Source organism: Equus przewalskii, chromosome 4, assembly GCF_037783145.1.
Source record: "Equus przewalskii isolate Varuska chromosome 4, EquPr2, whole genome shotgun sequence".
Classification (NCBI taxonomy): domain Eukaryota; kingdom Metazoa; phylum Chordata; class Mammalia; order Perissodactyla; family Equidae; genus Equus; species Equus przewalskii.
Window position 1 is genome coordinate 56796252 of NC_091834.1, and position 17450 is coordinate 56813701.

General features: G+C 42.7%; 1 long non-coding RNA gene across 2 annotated transcripts in view; it reads left to right on the forward strand.

Moving 5' to 3' along the window:
• LOC103561977 (uncharacterized) overlaps positions 1-17450 on the forward strand; it is a 266670-nt gene that overhangs the window by 187653 nt on the left and 61567 nt on the right. The window contains exon 5 of one of the 2 annotated variants that reach the window (XR_011539128.1): positions 11726-11882. This is a non-coding gene — a long non-coding RNA (uncharacterized lncRNA). Of the gene's footprint in view, positions 1-11725; positions 12052-17450 lie in introns of those variants that run through there. The other variant, XR_011539127.1, reaches the window with a different exon arrangement.

Sequence of the window (17450 nt, forward strand, 5' to 3'; positions counted from 1 at the left end):
TTCCTAAAAAGGCAACAACTTGCTTAAAAGCAGAGCCCCCCACCTTGCCCTCCACTCTTTCCCCTCATGAGAGCTGAGAATGATGTCAGGAAGGACCAGCCATTCGAGACCCTCCTTTCAGCAGTTCTCAGAGGGCAAGCAAAATCGTGGAGTTTGTATTTAAATCGCCAGCACAACGCCTGACACAGAGAATTTCTTGGTAAAGCTTGATTGAATTGAGTTGAATATCCAAACTTTCCAATTTTGAATGAGATTAAGGAGGACATTAAACTTTTGAAACAGTGCACTTTCAGGAGTGGGTTCCACATTCAAGGCCTTGACTGTCCAGCGTGGGTTGAAGGTGAGGAGGTAGGGAAAACTGTTGGAAATTTCTAACACGGGGTCCTAGATTGGAACAATATGTTTTGAATTTATCAAGAAAATGATTGTAGCTTACAAACATCCAGGAAATGAGAGGGGCTGATTTTTCTATGTCAGTAATTCCCCAAGGAACAAAAGTGATACCATCAAGTTTACTTTTACATTGCCCCACCTACAAAGTGGAAAAGGGAGGTAATTCTTTGGCCAGGGCTACCTGGTGTTATGGATTGAATTGTATTCCCCGCCCCGCCCCCCCAAACACACCCCCCCTCCACCAAAAGAGGTTGAAGTCCTAACCACCAGCACCTGTGAATGTGACCTTATTTGGAAATAGGTCTTTGCTGTTGATCAAGATGAGGTCATGAGGGTGGCCCTTTATCCAATATGATTGTGTCTTTATGGAAAGAGGAAATTTGGACACAGAGACTGAGACACAGGCACGATGTCATGTGAAGATTGGAGTTATGCTACCACAAGCCAAGGAACACCACAGATTTCTGGCAAACCACTGGACGCCAGGAGAGATGCATGGAACAGATTCTCCCTCACAGCCTTCAGAAGGAACCAACTCTGCCAACACTTTGATTTTGGACTTCTAGCCTCCACTACTGTGAGACAATACATTTCTGTTGTTTAAGCAACTCAGTATGTGGTATTTGTTATGGCAGCCCCAGGAAACTAATACATCTGGATAAATGAATCAATCTGTATATTTGCTTGTTATTAGCAAATATAGTCTTGGCCATGGGTCTAAGCATTAGCAATGGCGCTTCTCTCCCTTCAGGGATAGCTAAGGGTTTCACGTTCTCCAAGTTTCAGCGGTTTGCAGCGCATATGAGACAGAAACCCTTCATCCCATTTTTATCCCACTCTGAATCATGCTTTTATGGCTGGCTATTTATTTACTAAAAGCCCTAGATAGCAATAGATTTTGTTTTACAAATGCTTTTCCATACTTTTCTTTGCCATTTCTTCATTTAGAAATAGCCATCAACATGATCATTGATGCCAAATATCAATTTGGTGTTTCAGCCTCCAGATGTCTTTTTGGGGATGGGTTTGCATCTGTTAGGGATGAATAACTAAGTGTCATCATTGCTTTTCCTCATGAAAAATTATTTAGGGGCAAACAAATCATTCTGCTTGTCTCCTGATGCATCTAAACTAAGTCATCCTTTGTTCTATCAACAGCAAAAACAAGCATTTGTCAAAAACTAGAGTCAGGCAAAAGGGTGGTGACAGTAGGGGGAAGATGTAAGCTTATTGTCTTTGTCTTTACATATTCATATACACTTATTTTTCATTTTCCTGTAGGACTGGCCAGAAACAAAATTTTGAAGCAAAGTTTATCTACAGTCTCCCAACCACAGACCCTGTCTCTTGTTCGCTATCATCTCAAGATACTCCCTTGTGCCTGTAGAGGCTGCCACATGTTGTTACCTCCTGTTTTCATGCCACTAAAACTTGAATTTGTTACTGTAGAAGTTTAGGACTTAGCCAGCTGGGGGCCCGAAAGCTATCTGCTGCCTTCTGCCTACTGTTGGATCCATTAGGCAAAACCTCCCATGCCACGTACAGCCAGAGCCCAGCTGAAATGCCCATTTCCTCAAGAAAGTCCATAAGGAGGTGCACTTTGGAGGCAGTATCAGGCCATGTGGCAACTTCAGAGAAGTTGGTCATTGCCCACTTGGCCATTAGTTAAGTCTGTGAGGCAGACTGCAGGCCACCTGTCCCCTACAGTGTGACCACACCCTTTGCCCACTGAAGTCTGTCTTTCTGGAGCTCCAGCTGGTGAAGGCCTAATGGTTCAAGAGCCAGGGCTCTTTTTGGATGAGCCTAGGCACTAGTACCTTCTTTCTCCATCTTTTTCCTGCTTCAATGTCTGCTCATTCCTGAAAGGAACTACCAAGTGGCAGTAATCGCTGACTTACTGACTTCGCATGCCCAGGGCCCCACATCTGTGCAATGACAGATGTTTATTGCCCAGTTTTTCCATTCTGTTTTGGTAAACCTGGCCTATTTTAAAGCACAACTCACATGTGATGTTGAGGCTGGCAAAGACAGCTACTTACGTAGCTAGTTATTTATTCTTTCCTCTTCCTTACCCGTGGCTCCCATTTTAGTTCAGGGCAGCCATAGGCCCACTTAACAAAACTCCTTTGCATCTATCAGTGATCAAGTGATGTAATTCCAAATTCTTTCCAGTGAAGTGCAAGCAAAATTCTACCTGGTAAGGATTCCATGAAAGCTGTTGTTTTCTCGTTGAAAGGGAACAGTCTCAGTTGGCATTCAGCTTTTTTCTCTCCTTCCCCATCTTCCTCCTGTTTCTCTAGCAGTGGTGTGTAATAAAACTTCCTGTGATGACGGAAATGTGCTGTATCTCCACCAGTCAATATAGTGACCACTCACCCTATGTGACTATTGAGCACCGGAAATGTAGCTAGTGTGACTGAAGGCCTGAATTTTTGACTTAATTTAAATAGTCAAATGTGGCTAGTTGCTACATGTCAGATGGCACAGGGAAGTGAAGCATCCATCTTTCAAGAAAGAGGATAAAAGCAATATTCTTAAGGGTAGCAGCCTGGCAAGGCAAGAGGAGCCTATTGGACAGGTCCCAAGTCAATGTGACAACCATGCAGCCATGGACTGCTTGTTACGTGAGAAAAATAGACTTGATTCAGTTAAGCCACTGTTGTTGGGTTTCTGTTAAACGTAGTTTTATGTGATCATACCAAATGTTCTCAACAAAATGTTCAGATACTCAAGTGTAACCTCTGGCAGAGCCAATCTTGAAGAAAGTTGGATAATACAGTTATGACACTGTGTAGGCCTTTCCCTTAGTGGCACGTCTGTTGTTGTCTTTCTCCTCTAATTTGCTTTTTGGATTTGCATTTCTAAGAGCTTGTCCAGCCACATATATACATGAGTTGTACTCTACACATGACGGCTAGGCACTTGGGAACTGGAGTCAGCTTCCTTGATTTTATATCCCAGCTCTACCACTTCCCATGCAGCCTTGGGGAGATCACATCATTTTTATGTGCTTTGGTTTTCTCATCCATGTATATTCATCTTTTAGGGTTATCGTAAGGATGAAAATGAGGCAACCCCAAGTATAGTACTCCAAACAGTGCCTGGCACAATGTAAGCACCCCAAGAACGTTTGCTGCTATTATTGCTGTTATTTTCCTGCCTGTGGGCAGAACTACTACTTATTGAAAGCAAGGTATTTAAAAATGTATTTCCCTGAACATCAAAAGAACCAGGACCAAAGTCCTGCTCTCTTGCCTCCAAGATCAAAGCTTCCGCCCATCCCCCACAGTATCTCCATTAGACAGACTTTGGGAACATGGCACCATAAAATCTCTACTTTTCAGTTCTGTGATTACCCATTACCTGAGAAGTTCACCTTTCCATGCTACCTTTTCCTATTATTTAGGGCCTAATGTTTCATTTCGTCTGTATTCCTGAAATTTAGCTTCTTCATTGCCAAAATAGCTCTATGGAAAGAGAACAATGGCTTTGAAAGCAAATAATTTGAATTCTATCCCTGCCAATAATAGCTTTTGTGACGTGTGCAAAGTTGTCAGTTTCTCTGCACCTGCTTTTCCTCCTCTCTAGTGTGAGTATAATGGGATGGTTGTGAGGGTTGGACTGAATGAGATGTCACATATCAGGCAACTAGAAGAGTGGGCAGTTATAAATGTTGGCTCTCTTCCCTTTTGTGAAGCCCTCCTCTGAATAGCTTCTCCCAAGAAGGAAAACATCTTGATGGCAGTTATTTCTGGCTGAGATAGAGGAGGTGGGTTCTAGTTACCATGACTCAAAGAAGATTTAGGGATTACACCTATCACATAGAATCTTAGGCTCAGAGTGGACCCGAGAGATCTTCTGGTTGAGAACTTCTGTGTTGAGGAGAAAACCTTGACCCTGAGAGGTCAGGGACTCTGAAACGTGTTGCTCTAAGAGGCTGGAGTAGTCACTGTAATTCAACTTGTCTCAGCATTTCTGTAGAACACCCTCAGGGAGGTACTGCATTACAAAATTCTCAATTCAGGAGATTTCACAAATACTTATCCGAAAAATATGTGAGTTGAGTTTTTCAGCAATGGGGATAATCTTTTGAGAATATTTTTAGGAACCAAAGGGAGACAGAGGAGGTGGTAGGGAGAGGTTCTATCTGGTGTAAAGAGCGCCCTCTAGCATGGGGCGACTTGGGATCAAGTGGCAGCGCTGCCACTCATGAGGGTGTGACCTTGGGTAAGTCACTTGAAATTCTCCCATCCTGTGTTCTTCACCTCAAAATGGAGACTCTAATACCCACTTCCAAGCACAGATGTGTGGATCAGATGAGATCATGTACCCGGAAGAACTTTGTAAAGTGCGGATTAGTCTGGTAGAGTAAGGCTTATCACATTTCCTAGTAGGTATGCATTAAAATTCTCCCTCCAGTGGATTCGGGTCTTCTCTAAATGCTGTGCCTAGGTTCATGTGGGAACACATGTGTTCTCTAATCCGTAAGAATTCTGCGTGTAGATTTGGTCTCTCTTCTTTGAACTTTACAAAGTTGGCAGTGTGAACTTAGACGTGTCTCCGTTTCTAGAAGTACAGAGTCCAAGGCTCTTACAAAAATTGTATTTTGAGAGTCTTTAAGTCACAACAAATCACTCAGCTTTTGAAGAGAACTCTCGGTAAATTATGATCTTCTGTGAACTTGCTGGCAATGGGCTCTCATATCAGAAGACTTAGTGGTTGAAAATGACTCAAGAGTTTCTCCACACTGATCTGGGAAAGCTTTCTGGAAAATACCATCACATCTCTCTTCAGCCCTGGAAATGCTGGCTGCCACGTTTTGTCTGATCTCTCTTATGTATTTAGTCCCAAGTGTGACATAATGACATCACCAAGCGAATTCTTTTTAATTAACTGGCTGAGAGTAAGCATAATTGAACTCAACTGCTCCATATTTTGAAGGGTGTGTCCTTTAATCTCTGTGTTATTGTTCTGGGGCAAGTGAATCCTAAACCGAACAGAGCATTCTGTGTGCTGGTTAACATCTTCACCTCACATTACCTCATGCACCCTCAGTTACACTTCAGAATAGAATAAATGCAAGTCCACAGTCAAAATACACATATAGACAGATATACATATTAGTAGTTCATACGCCAAAATCATGCTTCTAGCAGTGATAAAAATGTACCTGTGTGAGAAGAACTGAACATATAATTAAATTGTCTGCTATGGTATGATTGACTTTGATTGGTTTTAGGTGAGAAATTGGGCCAAAAACTGCTTTTAAAATAAAAAATTGGGATTTTTTCTCCTCAATCAATGAAACTTAAAACTGAGGAAATAAAGCAGTAGAGAAACAAATAATTCATCTGTATCATGTGGGACTAGAAGTAGCATTCACAGGACTGAAATTTCTAGGTGGTTCTATTGTTTTCTGAGCAAAGAAAGGAGATTTCGGTAGTTTTTTCAAGATCCTCTATTAGTATTTCATAAATTTATTAACCTGCTCATTTTTTAAAAATGATGTCTTAACAACTCGGTATTAATTTATCTATTTATGGTTACACTTCTTGGCATCTGCCATTTTCTCTTTACACATAAGTTCTCCATTTAGGCTTTATTGAGTGAGTACAGGGATTTTTTTTCCTACTTTATCTTATTAACTGTAACAGTTACAAGTGATGTAGTACATCTTGAAGTCCCCTGGAAATTTATTATTTTCAAGAAAACCTTCCACTAACCGATTTAGCATCCTGTGGTTTATCAAACTCAAGGCTCCTTAAATGAGGTGAAAATAAATTCAGCTGTGAATCAATTGATGCTCTCCTTTGTGTACAAAAATGACAACTGTCTCTAAGGCTAGAAAGCCTTGTTCCCACACTCTGTAATGTAATATGCACTGGCTTTAAGCTCCTTCTTCCTGGAGGGAGCATGCTGCTGCTTGTAAAAGGAAGTACAGGAAAATGAGGAAGCAGAAACTCTGCCCCAAGATCTGCTGCTCTCACCCGACTTTTATGTCCTACTTGTCTACCATAGTAAGATGTCCCACTGGTGGCCCCAGATGAACTGTGCCTCCTAGTGTCCACCCCTTTATGTACTCCTCTTCCACACTGACTCTGGGGTTGGCCCCTGTCACTGACTTTTGCCAATTAGCAAGTCTGATGCAAGTAGAAGCTTGATGAGCACTCATGCACTGGAATGCCCCCCCTTGGAACTGTGAGACCACCATGCCGTGGGGAAACCCACGCCTCATGGAGAGACCATGTGAAGGAGACTGGAGGCCTCAAGCATATAACCGCTGTGATGTCATTTGAGCCATCCCAGCTGAAGCCCCAGATACTGGCACAGACATGAGCTGTCTCTACTGTTTCCTGCTCAAATTTCTCACCCACACAATGGTAAGCAAAATCAATCTGTATTGGTTTAAGCCACTAAGTTTGGAGTGGTTTTTACACAGCAGTAGATAATAGACAGGAGTAAATATAGTGTAGCCAACTCTGGCGGTCTACTGGTGAAGATTCGACGCCCTTGCCACAGCAGCCTGGGTTTGTTTCCTGTCAGAGAATCACGCTACCCATCTGTCCCACCCATCTTTCAGTTGTCATACTGTGGCAGGCTGAGTGTTGCTGTGATGTTGAAAGCTATGCCACGGGTGTTTCAAATACCAGCAGAGTCACCCATGGTGGACAAGTTTCAGTGGAGCTTCCAGACTAAGACGGACTAGGAAGAAGGACCTGGCCATCCGCTTCCAAAGAAATTGGCCATGAAAACCCTATGAATGGCAGTGGAGCATTGTCTGATACAGCACCAGAAGGTGAGAGGATGGTGCCAAAAGACTGGGCAGGGTTCTGCTCTGCTATACACAGGGTCACTAGGAGTTGAAATCAACTCAACAACACTAACAACAACAACAAAGTACAGTGTAGTAGTTCAGGGCATGAACTCTGGAGCCTCATTGCCTGAGTCTGCATCCTAGCTCTGTCACACACACGCTCTGTGGCCTTGAGCATGTTACCGAATCACTCTATGCCTCAGTTTCCTTAGCTGCAAAATGGGAATAATAATAGTAGCTAACCGCTTCATAGGTTGCTGTGAGCATTAAATGGGTTCATACATGTAAAGGCACTTGGATCAGTACCTGGCACACAGCCAGCACTGTCCACGTGTTAGCTGCCATGTTTCCAAAGCCAGGCTCCCAGTTAGATCAGCCTAGTCAGATGGCTGCGACAGAAGGCTGTTGGGAGCAGCTTGTAGGGACCATAGCACGTGAGAACAGAAAGATGTTCCTGATAACTGGCTTGTTGCATGGAATCACTGGAACTGGTGTGCCAGCACTGCTGGGATGAAGGGCTGTGGTTCCTCCCCAAGTCCCTTCCCTTTTGGAGACTGTTTTAATTCAAAGGGGAGACCCCCACGCAGTTTAGTTAACACTGAACAGAAGACACGAGGCCTTAAGTCTGGGTTTGGACTTGCCTTGACTCAGCTCCATCATGTTGAATAAGTCACTTTGTCTCTGTGGACTTTAGTGTCACATGTGTTAGAGGGAGAGCAGACTTGCTGGCCTCAGAGTTTCTTGGTACTCTTTTCTGGTGAAAGGGTGATAGTTCAGATGTCAGTCCCACAAGGAGGTAGGTGGGGGCAGATGAGCGCCCCGTACTCCTCAGCCAGTGCCAAGGACTGACCACAGAATCCATGCCCCGGGACTAGTCTGGGAGCAGCACACAGAGCTGCCCTCTCCTTGCCGGGCCTTAGCTGCCTCCAAGTCCTACCGCAGCACCAGTATCACTTCCTTGCCCGAGGCAGCAAGTATGTCTTGTTTACCGTTGAATTCTCAGGGCTGTCACTTAGTAGGTGCTCAGTAAATATTGGTAACAGATCAGAGAACCCGTGATTGTCCAGAAGAAAGGGCAGTTCCTGATTCCCACTTCACCCCTTGTCTTCTTGTTAACCCTCAGAAGGGGGAAGGTCCTATGGGGCAGAGTGAACAGCCCTAGAGGAGGTTATCGCAGGGCAACAAAGAGTCAGAATACAGGACTTTGAATTAAGTGTAAACGGCCCCCAAACTCTTCAGAATGTGCCAGTTCTCGACGGGTTCAAGGAAAAGTCCTTGGAACTCTTCAAATACAGCGGCTAAGTTTGGTGAAAGCTCATCATGAGGTATGCTGCAGACAAGACCACGGAACTTTAAGGGTCAAATCCTTTCCCCTCCCTCACACAAGACGATAAATACATCAGTCTGACCTGGCCTGAAAGTGAAGCCCATGCTTCACAGCACTCGCTCTGCTGACGGACTGAGTTAGTCTCTTTATAAAGTCTGCTTTTGAAGCTCCGATTTATTTAACTCCTAATAGATACCAAGCATTATGCTGAAGGTTTTATTAATTAATAAGTTTATTTATTTATTCACTTATTCATCCATTTCCAGTGTTCCTAGGACTTTTGCTGGGTCCCGTTTGAAAATGCAGCCAAGGGCCAGCTCCGTGGCTGAGTGGTTAAGTTCGCGTGCTCCACTGCAGCGGCCCAGGGTTCGGATCCTGGGCACGGACGGACAAGGCACCACTCGTCAGGCCACGTTGAGGCGGCGTCCCACATCCCACAACTAGAAGGACGTGCAACTAAGATATACAACTATGTACAGGGGGGTTTGGGGAGATAAAAAGCAGGAAAAAAAAAAAGATTGACAACAGTTGTTAGCCCAAGTGCCAATCTTTAAAAAAAAAAGAAAAGAAAAGAATATACAGCCAAAAGCTGTTATGAAATTCTGCATTCTTTCACTGACCTGTCCTGTCAAACCTGTTGTATCCAGGTGGGAATTCCTTCTCAAACTCTGATACCTTTTTCTGAATCCCCAGAAATAAGCTGAGTGCCTACAACGACTCAGGCACTTTCCTAGGCACTGGGGCAAGGATTGTAAACAAGACATAATCCCTGTTCTCACAGAATTTACAAAATATGTCATCTAATTTTCATGACAGCTCTACAAGGAGTTATTATTCTCATTTTACAGAAGAGGAAATTGAGGTAGCTATGGACACTGGTCCATTGTATCCCTCTTTACCATCAAAGTTGCAGTTTACTTAACAAGACAGGTTTTTTGTTTTTGTTTTTCGTGTGTGAGGAAGATTGGCCCTGAGCTAAAATCTCTTGCCAATCTTCCTCTTTTTGCTTGAGGAAGATGATCCCTGAGCTAATATCTATGCCAATATTCCTCTACTTTGTATATGGGATGCTGCTGCAGCATGGCTTGATGAGTGGTGTGTAGGTCCGTGCCCAGGATCTGAACATGCAAACCCCCGGCTGCCAGAGTGGAGTGTGCGAACTTAACCACTACGCCACTGGGCTGGCCCCATAACAAGACAGTTTTGTTTTGAACTATTCAGTGCATATGTTTCCGCTGTCTGATCTATTCCCTGTGAGTCAATCGTCCATTCATTTGCTGCCATGAAGATCCAGCGCTCCAAGTCACCGAGGCAGGATGCTAAGATAAATAATGAGAGTATGGAGTTTTGAGTGATACACTTAGTGTTCCCCACCATGCGTTCTTATTGCTAACACACCCTGTGTATTTCCTATCCTGGGGAGCTATGAGGTTTTTGCTGAGATTTGTTCTGACAATGCTGAGCATAATATTTGAAAAATTTATAAAATGAGCATGTGTAAAATTACGGAAAAAATCTGGAAAATTTTCCACTTGAATAAAAATCAAGGATCTTTTAGTTTCTTTTCATTTTGTATGAGAAAATGCATGCCATGAAATTAAGACTGAAGACAACATAATAGTCTGGGATGTCTCCCTCATATTCTCCTATTTGGTTAGCTAGTCAATAACCTATTTCCCAAACCCGCTACGTAAAGAGCATTATGTGTGTTTTGGTATGGGGGGTTCAGTTTAATTCCTTCCTTATACTGAGGATGTATTATACATAAGGCAGAGTGTTAAGTGTTGTGATGGTTCGTTCCACTTTCAGGGGAACTGACAATGACTTTGAGGATATGAGCAAAGTCTTGACAGCAAGTTGGATCTCAACAGGTAGAGATGTTGCGTGGATGGATGCCCATGCTGAGGGCTCAGTGTGAGCAAAGGCATGGGGAGAGAAAGTGCAATGTGTGTTCAGTAACTAGGGTAGGAGGCCTGGAGCTTTGAGGGCATGGGACCGAGGAGCAAGGGAGAGGGTCTAAGCTGTTTGGCCAAGTAGACTACATCCTGGATGACAGTTTAGGAAGTTTGCCCTATAATAAAACGGGGAGAAATCAAAAGTTGTGAACAGAAAGTGAAATGATTTGGGCCTTTGGGGAAAAAAAGCAGAAGCAGAATAACTTTCAGCAAGAGCAGAAGGAAGAAGAAGGAGAAGAAAGAGGAGAGAGGAGGAGGAGGATGAAGAAGAAGAGGAGTCCTACCCAGTTTGCAGTCTCCATGGAAGTGTTTGCAACATCACGTGAAACTCACTTTTGAGGGAGAAGACTTAGAAATACAAAACCATTGAGAGTTTGCAGACCTTTCTGTCTTTGGCTTTGTTCTTGGTCTGCTGGACTGATTCAGATGGGTTATGCATGGCTAGAAAGACCCAGAAGTTCTGGTTCAGTCGGTGGTTGGGCTTCTGAAGACTGAGTCATTCCCTGTTTATCACCCAGCTCTTAGCAGAGGGAAGATTGCCCCAGCTGGCTTCCGGTGCCCCAGACATTCCTTTCCTGTGCTCCCATCCAGCACTGGACTTTTAGGCCCTGGCCGCAAACTGACCTCAGTCCCCTCTGCACCACTAAGGCTCACCAAGGCCTTGCAGGGCTTTCTGAGCGAGAGTCGTCAACCCTTTTCTGTTTCTTTTTTGGTAGCAGGACAGTTACTTTAAACAAACAAAAAATTCTTCTTAGAATAGCTAGTTAAACTGATAGATGTGGAACCGCTGTGGTTGGAAGCAGAGATAAGGGGTTGCATGAGCCCCACCCCCAGGCACTGCTCAGGTGTTCTCTGAGCCCGGAGGGGTCCATGGAATGTGGTTTGAACACCCTGTTCTAGGCCCAGTCTTGCCAAAATCAGTTTTGTGACCAGAGATGAGGTAAATCCAAACTAAGTTCCTAAGGGATTTGGTTTTAGGGATGGGAGATGGTGACTATATGGTGCTGAGGGGGCTGAGGGGAGGAGACTGGGGGGTGAGATTTTAAGAGAAAAGGAGGCTGAAGAGCTATTTTCCATGCTCCTAGTATTTTTGTAGGGTACTTTGAAAATACAGCAAAATGCTACTATGAAACTGTGTTATTTCACTGATCTGTTTCTCCTGTCAAACCTAGTGTGCCCATGTGGGAACTGCATCCTAATGTTTTTCAAGAAAATTATGTTTTTCTATATCCCCAGAGAAACCTGTTGAGAAATTGGGCAAGAGGAAAAAAGTCTAATTCTGCTGTGAGAATTGAAGCTTACTGATCAACATAAAGCAACTACTGATCAGAAGGAATCCACGGACATCAAATTGAAAGCAAAAGCAGGGAACATTAACATGTGGATTCTGAGGGTAAGGTTGACATTTCCAGGAACCTGCTAAGGAGCACAGAGGAGAAAAGTGTCACAGTCTAATCACTAGCCTTGCTTGCAGCTGAGGCCATTGTTAGGATGTGTTCATGGGCCAGTCTGCTGCTGATGGTGACTCATTCTTGCCAATAAAATAAACATTAATAAATTTATACTCGTAGTTTACTTTATATAAACCCTATGAGTAGTGGTCCAAGAAATAATGAGTTTTGGAAGCAAAATAAGATCCTAAATTGGCAATTTAGACTTTGATTCTGTGTAGTGCTAATAACTTTGCTAGGAGATCCAGATGTTATTTAAATTATACCAAATGCTGTTTCCTGGTGTTTTCCAATGTTTGAATATTTTCTATAGGCTACAGTTCTCTGTAAATACTGCTAAAGTTAATATTTATTGTTCATTAAACAGTTTTCTAGATATCCGTGATAATGAGTAAAGAGTATGAGGAATATCAAAAGCATTTTAAAAAAATTGTATGGTTTGGGGAATTCCAGAGAATTTCCAGAGATTAGAATTTTGTATCCTGAATTCTGATTAATGTCTGTCAGGAATTTGGAAATACTACCTAGTCCAACCTCTGGCCTTGAGGTTTAAGTGTTTAAGTGATCATTTAAATGATCTCAAATCATTGAGATGGGTCCCAACTTCATTTGTGCTACGACAGTGACTTAGCAAATATTTCTCTTTAAGACCAACTTAAAGCTTGACAAGTACTCACGGTTGGCTTTAGAAATAAAGATCTTTTAACCATTTAAAATGGAAGGTTCAGGGGCTGGCCCAGTGACATAGTGGTTAGGTTTGCTCACTCTGCTTTGCTGGCCTGGGGTTTGCAGGTTCAGATCCCAGGCATGGACCTAGTGCTGCTGGTCAAGCCACGCTGTGGCAACATCCCACCTGAAATAGAGGAAAGTTGGCACAGATGTTAGCTCAGTGACAATATTCCTCAAGCAAATAGAGGAAGATTGACAACAGATATTATCTCAGGGCCGAAATGATGCGGGCTCAGTGAGTTGAGGAGTTGAAAGAAAGATTTCTTGGACTCTCAAGGTCTGGCAGTAGTGCTCTTTTATTCAGAGAATAGTATGGAATAGCATGGGGACAGGACCCATGGGCAGTGAAGGGCTGCAAACATGGGTCAATGGTAGGGCTAAATTTAAGGCATATGTATTTGAGTTATCTCTTTACAAGACAAAGGAAAGATTATGTAAAAAAAATGTCATTAAAGTGGTATCAGTGCAGGTGGGGTCTGGTTATTGGGTGGTCCTATAACTTTAGATAAGAATCAGATTGGATTAAGTCAGGATGTCCTATGCTTCCAGGAGGATGATATAGATCGGTATGTAGAGCAGGTCACCTTGGGCTTCTCTCCCTGGGGCAGCAGTGATCCTCATGACAGCCTGTGAAATTTTATCCCGTCCAAGTTGCCAAACTGTAGGGGAGAAACACATTTCCTCTACCCGCTCTGGGTTCTTCTGGCTGCAGAATGAATTAAATTCACATGAGACAGAATAACAGGAGAAAATTAAACAAAGCTTTATAACACATGTACATGGGAGAGGCTCAGGCAACCTGGGCAACTTGCCAAAATGGCTGAAGCCGCCACCTGAAATATCATCTTCAACTAAAGACAAAGCAGGATGTTGGTGGTGGCAGGAGTCAGTTACAAGAGGTTCCCATACAAGTACAGTAAACAAGAGTAAGATTATTATGCAGATTTAAGTCCTTGCCTTCCCCATTAAGAGTTTCTAGAGATAATGTCATCCCCTCCTCTTCCTGGTGCAGAGAGGGAGACACATTTACAGATGGAGATTTCCTTTACAAATGTAAATGTCTCTTAACAAAGGGTAAGTAAATTCTACTTTTCAGAGTTTCTTTCCTGTCTGCAGTTTTTCTTTTTTTAGCGTGTCTATTCTTTCTCAGCTCTGAGTCACAATATGGAGTTTCAACATATAAATGGTGAACACAGGAACAAAGTGAGCACTGGGTTGAATTATCCTTATGATTTGATTATAACGTGCATGTTTGAAGTAGAACATTTATCATATGTCATTGCTTTTGACTGGCTTTAAACCACAGCTTTATTAAAGGCTTCTTATTAAATAGGCTTTAGTTTGATCGTAAAGCAATTCTGCTTCCTGAAATCTCATTTGTCCAGGAGGAGCATCACATATTTATACTTAACATTTTGGGGTCAAACAATGGGAGGAAGGTGAATGCTTGAATTATTGCACTATTTATAATCAATGGTTGCAATAAAGCATTAGCTCTAAACTTGACTATCACTGAATATGGTCTTCAAAAATATATTGGTCTCTCTGTGTATTTTATAACTGGGAGAGAAGCTGTGTTGACTTTTGCTTCTGCCAGAAAAGGAAGGAAGAGATTTCTATGATCTAAGTTGGAGTCTGGATTAGATGGAGAGGATGAGCTTAAAAATAAATTAACTGGAACTCTGTATTTACATGACTTTTGACACCATCAGCCCACTGTCCCTCCAAAAGTTCTAATTCTACTCATCTATCCAAGACCTATTGTGTCAGTCTATAATATGGTAAGAGATTTAGGTTGTGTTAGCTGCCTGTATTATGCAAAAGCCAATAATTAAATTTTTGGAGAATAATTGTCCTGGTTAGAGTCAGTCAAAGATGCTGTCTCTAGATAAGGAATGGTTTTAAGACAGAATTGAATGAGGAACAAGTTTTTCCACAACCCTCCTTATTATTTCAAAGCGATAAAATAATGGTATCCTTAATTGCTGCTTCTTGGAAGATATGCTAGGTTAAGTCAACCTTTAAATTAATATGAACAGATTGTTAACAAGAAATATATTTTAAGTTATTAAGTATTTAGTACTTAGCATACCACAGCAATTTAAAACATTTTTTTCGATATTGTCTAATCTTCAAAATACTGAAATGGGGATTATTGGTGGGTACTGAGCTAGAGTAGTGGCAGGAGAAGGTTATATTCTGTGAAGAACTTTTAGTTCCTTTAGACAGTGATTGGAAAGTCTCTGAGCATCCCTGGATCAGAGTAGAAAAGCTGAGAAAGAGCTAAGAAATCCTTTCCCTGTGATTTGGGAGGGCAATCTCTTAATATTTTCTGAACTTGGATAGATCCAGTGGGCCAAATCTGATTCAGTCTCTTCTTCACATGTTGCTGGGGAGGGAGGGGGGTGTGGAGTGGAGGGGGGAATGGGGTTACATTCATTGTAACAAAGTTTTTTTTTTTTTTTTTTTTGAAACTGACAAACTGTAGTTTTAGATCTAAAATCACTAATTTGAAAACAAAACATTACCTGAATTGAATGGTGAGGCAAGGACAAAAATGCATTCTAGGTTAAAGAGAGTAGTCAACCACCTTCAGTTCTTTGGGGAACAATGGGAGTTATGAATAGACTGAGAAGGAGAGATTACTACCCTAGACAGAGAACCAGAGCTGACTGGAGAAAAAGAACTTTGTTTTCCCATCAGAGAGAAAACATTTCCAATTAGAAATAATGGAAATATGAGATTTTTAAACCATAAAAAAATAGGAGGCTTCATTTAATCCATTGTCCCTGGAGATGCCCAGTGATGTGGATTAAGGCTGCCCCAGCTAGAGAAGCCCAAGGTGACCTGGCCTACATGCCAAACTATACGACCCAGTGGACTTTTTTTATGGTATGAATTAGGGCTGCCCCAGGGAGAGAAGCCCAGGGCATCCTCACCTACATGCCGATCTATATGGCCAGATTCGTATCTAAAGTTATATGACCGCACAATAACCAGACCCCATCTGCACTGAAATCATTTAATGACTTTTTACATCATCTTTTCTTTTCTCCAGTAAAAATAAGTCACGTACCCATGCCTTATAAAATTAGCCCTAACCCTCAACTCAGGGCAGCAGCAGGAGCTCTGACCGCCCGTGGGTCCTGTCCCCACGCACCAGCTCTGCCTGCCCTTGGGTCCTGTCCCCATGCCAGCGGGGGCAGCAGCAGCTGCTCTGCCTGCCCATGGGCCCTGTCCCCATGCCAGCGGGGGCAGCAGAAGCGGCAGCAGCAGGAGCTCTGACTGCCCATGGGTCCTGTCCCCATGCTATTCCACACTATTCTCTAAATAAAAGAGCACTACTGCCAGATCTTGAGAGTCTAAGAAATCTTTCTTTCGACTCCTCAGCTCACCGACCCCGCATCACACAGGAGGAAGGGAGTGGTACTTTCCAGGACAGAAGTGGCCAGGTCTTGCTTTGCAGGATGGGAAGGAGAGGAACGGAGAAGTGAACATCTCTTCTCTCTGCATGTGGGCTCCATAGAACTTCCCAGGCTCACATCAATTAGGTGGCTGGCAGGAGCATCGATAGCATTGTTTTCGGGCTCTTGTGTCCCTAAGAAGAGGGTGTCCCCAGGGAACATTCTATTTCTCAGGAGGACCCAGACACCCAATATGCACCTGGATGTGAATTCAGATACAGTGTCAGGTTGGGAGCTCAAGGATGTGGCAAAAGGGGAAAGGACTTTATTCCCTTTCTCCCCTTTTTTGCTAGAGGGACCATTACAAAGCTCCCTTAGTTAAAGGGGAGAATGGCAAGAGTGGTTAAAAAGTTCACGTGAAATATTTTAATAATGTCAAATATGATTTAAATTATTGTCCTGCTATCAAAATTCCAGAAGTATAAATATTTTTTCAATGAAATGCACAGCATAGTTCTCATGTTTTTTTCACTGCCTGTTCACATAATTCTTTCACTAAGAATTATGAAAACAGGAGGAGATTTTAAAAAAAAATATTTGTTAGGTGATAGAGAGCTCTAAAATATGGGTCAGACATCTATGGCTTACTTTTACGACATGAACCAGACCCACCCTTTTGATCCCAAAACACAGAGTTGGCATTTTTCCCCCTCAGTCAGACATTGTACAGACTAACCTAGAGTTAAATATATCTTGGCCAATGTGGCAAGCTGATGACCTTAGTTTTCTCTCTCAGTTCCCCCAAGGGGCAAAAAATGCTGCCTCACTGTGTGAGTTATAGTAAAGACAGAATGACAATAACCAAGAGTCCCCAGAGTACAGTAGGTGACATGGGCCAAAGCTTTCCTGATCTGGGCTGATGGGCAGTCGTGCTCCATGCAGATGCTCAGAGACCTCAGTGCCTGCCCTATTTTTGCTCCACCATATTTTGCCAAATGGAGGCATTAACATTGTCTACTAAATCAAAGCTGGGTCATAGACATGTTCATATTCCAGATAATGGTAGGAGAGAAGACAGAAAAAAAATCCAAGGCAAGATATTTTCTTCTAAGCAAGTGAGGCAGATATTGCACGCATCACTTCTGTTCACATTCTACTGGTGGTTATTTAGTTACACTACTCCCATAGACACACCTGGCTGCAAAGGAGGCTGGGAAATCCAGTCTCTACTAGGGGGACTATATCCCAGGAAGAGAGAACAGTAGGTCATAATCATCAAGACTTTGTTGTCATTGTCCTAAGGGTGGCGTAGGAAAAAAAAAGATGTTTTTCCCGTGTCAATGATAAAATTTAAATTAAATTAGGAGTGATTGTCTT